Genomic DNA, 3,337 nt, shown 5'->3' with positions numbered 1-3,337 from the left:
CTGGTCTCTGATGTTCTGCCTTAACCCTCTGACAGGTTAGGCAGGTGCTGACATATCGAGCAACGTCTCTCTTCATCCCAGGCCACCAAAAATGTTTCTTCAAGTCCTGATATATTTTGGTGGAACCTGGATGCATCGCATAAGGAGTCTTGTGAGCCTCATCTAGAATCTTCCTGCGTAGTTCCTCTTGATCCGGAACACGTAATCTGTCACCGAAGTATAATACCCCGCTATCTGATATTCTGAACTCTCCACCTTCTGATTTTGCTATCCCTTGCTTGATTTTCTGAATTTCAGGATCCTGTTCCTGAGCTGTCTGAATGTCACCAAGCAAGGTAGACTCTAATGTCATAATAGAGAGCTGTCCAACTATGAGTTCGAGACTGAAATCGGTGACCTCTTTCTGTAGGGGCGGTGACATGGCTGCTAGAGATAATAGGGTAGCGCTGGACTTTCTGCTGAGGGCGTCTGCTACCCTATTCGCTTTTCCTGGGTGGTAGAGGATATCTATGTCATAGTCTTTGACCAGTTCTAGCCATCTGCGCTGTCGCATATTCAGATCCTTCTGAGTGAAGAAGTACTTCAAACTCTGATGATCTGTATACACTCTGCATTGAGCTCCATACAAGTAATGTCTCCAAATCTTGAGAGCGAACACCACTGCTGCAAGCTCAAGGTCATGAGTAGGATAGTTCTTCTCATAATCCTTAAGTTGTCTGGAGGCATAGGCGATCACCTTGCCATCTTGCATCAGCACTGTTCCTAGTCCCAACTTCGAGGCATCACTATATATGTCAAAGCTATCTGCGTTCTCTGGTAGAGTCAAAATAGGTGCACTGGTCAATCTCCTTTTCAGCTCGCTGAAACTGTTCTCACAGTCCTCCATCCACTGAAATTTCTTTCTGGTAAGAGCTGTCAGTGGGGAGGCTATCCTGGAGAAGTCCTCTACGAATTTCCTGTAGTAACCTGCTAATCCCAGAAAGCTTCTGATCTCACTGGCGTTCTTGGGTCTTTTCCAGTTGCTCACAGCTTCTATCTTACTGGGGTCTACCATGATACCATCCTTTGAGATGATGTGACCCAGGAAGGACACCTGATCTAGCCAAAATTCACATTTGGTGAACTTGGCGTACAGCTGATTCTGCTGAAGGGTCTGCAATACTGTTTTCAGGTGCTCTACGTGTTCTTCCTGAGTTCTGGAATAGATAAGGATGTCATCGATGAACACGATAACGAACCTATCTAAATATTCTCTGAATACCCTGTTCATAAGGTCCATGAAAGTAGCTGGAGCATTTGTCACGCCAAAGGGCATGACTACGAACTCGTAATGTCCGTATCTAGTCCTGAATGCTGTCTTGGGTATGTCCCCTTCTTTAACCTTCACCTGATGATAACCTGATCTGAGGTCTATTTTAGAGAACACTGCTGCTCCCTTTAGCTGATCAAACAGGTCATCTATTCTGGGAAGAGGATACCTGTTCTTGATTGTGACTTGGTTCAGTGCCCGGTAGTCTATACACAGGCGCATGCTCCCGTCTTTCTTCTTCACGAACAATACAGGTGCTCCCCATGGTGAGTGACTAGGACGGATGAAGCCCTTGTCAAGCAGCTCCTGTAATTGCTCATGAAGTTCTTTCAGTTCTGCTGGAGTCATGCGATAAGGCGTTTTGGAGATAGGATTTGTACCGGGAATGAGCTCTATCTCAAATTCAATCTCCCTGTCTGGTGCTAATCCTGGTAACTCTTCAGGGAAGACTGCTGGGTAGTCACATACGACTCGGACCTCTACTAGCTGTCGGTCCTTGTCCTGACTGGTACTGACTACGTGTGCTAAGAACCCCGTACATCCTGAATCCACTAACTTCTGTGCCTTCATAGCTGAGAGAAATTTCTTGGCTTTTCTCTTGGATTCTCCGATAAACTCGAACTATGCTTCTGCTTCAGGTTGGAATACGACTTTCTACTTACGACACTCGATGGAGGCACCGTATCTGATCAAGAAGTCCATTCCGAAGATGACATCGTAGTCCGTCATATTTAGCACTATCAGATCACAAAAGAGTTCTTTGTCTGCTATAATGACTGGCACGGCTCTGAGCCAGTGCGTGGATGCCATAATTTCTCCTGACGGTAGCGTTGTCAGAAACTGACTACTGAGTACCTCTGGGGGTATCGCTAATTTCTTTGCAAATGCCCTGGATATATATGAATGGGTTGCCCCAGTATCGAATAAAACAGTTGTACTTTGCTGTAAAATACTAATCTAACCTGTAACAACTGTCGAGGCATTTGCTACGTCCTCTCTGGTCAGTGAGTAGATCCGTGCATTTGTCGTAGCTGGAGGGGCTTCTAGTCTGCCCTGGCTGATGTGTGGACCTTCTAAAGCGGCCTGCATATGATGTAACTGAGCTGGCTGGCCTCCATACTGAATTGGCTGTGGCTGAGAAAGACTGATCTTGTTTGGACACTGCTTGGTCATATGCCCTTCCTGCCCGCATTCAAAGCATCCTCGTGTGCCCTTACGACAAACTCCAGGATGGAATTTCCCACAAGTAGCACACTTTGGATAACTGGGCTGCTTGCTGGCTGGTCCTCCTTTTGGATAACTCCCTGGCTTGCGCTTGTTGCTGGAGTTCCCTTTCCAGTTAGAGCCATGGGAGCTGTGGCCCTGCTGTTTCTGAGTGCCTGAGCCTCCTTGACCTTTAGCTTCTGAGAGGACTTGCTTCTGCTGCTTGATGCTATTCTGGTAATGCTCAGTGATTAGAGCACTGCTCACTAGCTCTTCGGTGGGTTGTGGCCTATGAACGCCACCAGCCACGTTCATCGCTATTTCCAGCCTCAGCATCTTGAGCATCAACCGGACTCGTTCCCTTTCTGTGCTGACTAATTCAGGGCAAAGACGAGCCAATCTATTGAATTTCTTCACGGCTTCCTCAACTAATAGATTGCCCTGACGAAACTCAGTGAACTCGTCGTAGTGGCGGTTGGTGACCCGCATGTGAAAGAATTCCTCAAAGAACTCCTTCTCGAAGTCATCCCATGTCATCTAGTTTACTGGGCGCTTCGCTCTAATTCTCTCCCACCACATACGTGCATCTCCTGTCAGACAGAAGGAGGCGCACTTCACCTTCTCATGTCCTGGCCAGTCCAGAAGCTCCATCGTACTTTCCAGTGTTTTGAACCATGCCTGAGCATCCCATGGTTCACTGCTGCCTGAGAAATTCTCTGGCTTGACTCTCTGCCACTAGATCAGATAGGCTTCTCTCTGCGCTCCTGCTGCTGGGGCTACTGGTGCCGTAGGCTGGACTGGTGGAACCTCTAAGACCACTGGTGT

Source organism: Zingiber officinale, chromosome 6A (assembly GCF_018446385.1).
Source record: "Zingiber officinale cultivar Zhangliang chromosome 6A, Zo_v1.1, whole genome shotgun sequence".
Lineage (NCBI taxonomy): Eukaryota > Viridiplantae > Streptophyta > Magnoliopsida > Zingiberales > Zingiberaceae > Zingiber > Zingiber officinale.
The sequence above is the reverse complement of the archived record's forward strand: the minus strand, read 5'-3'. Positions refer to the sequence as shown.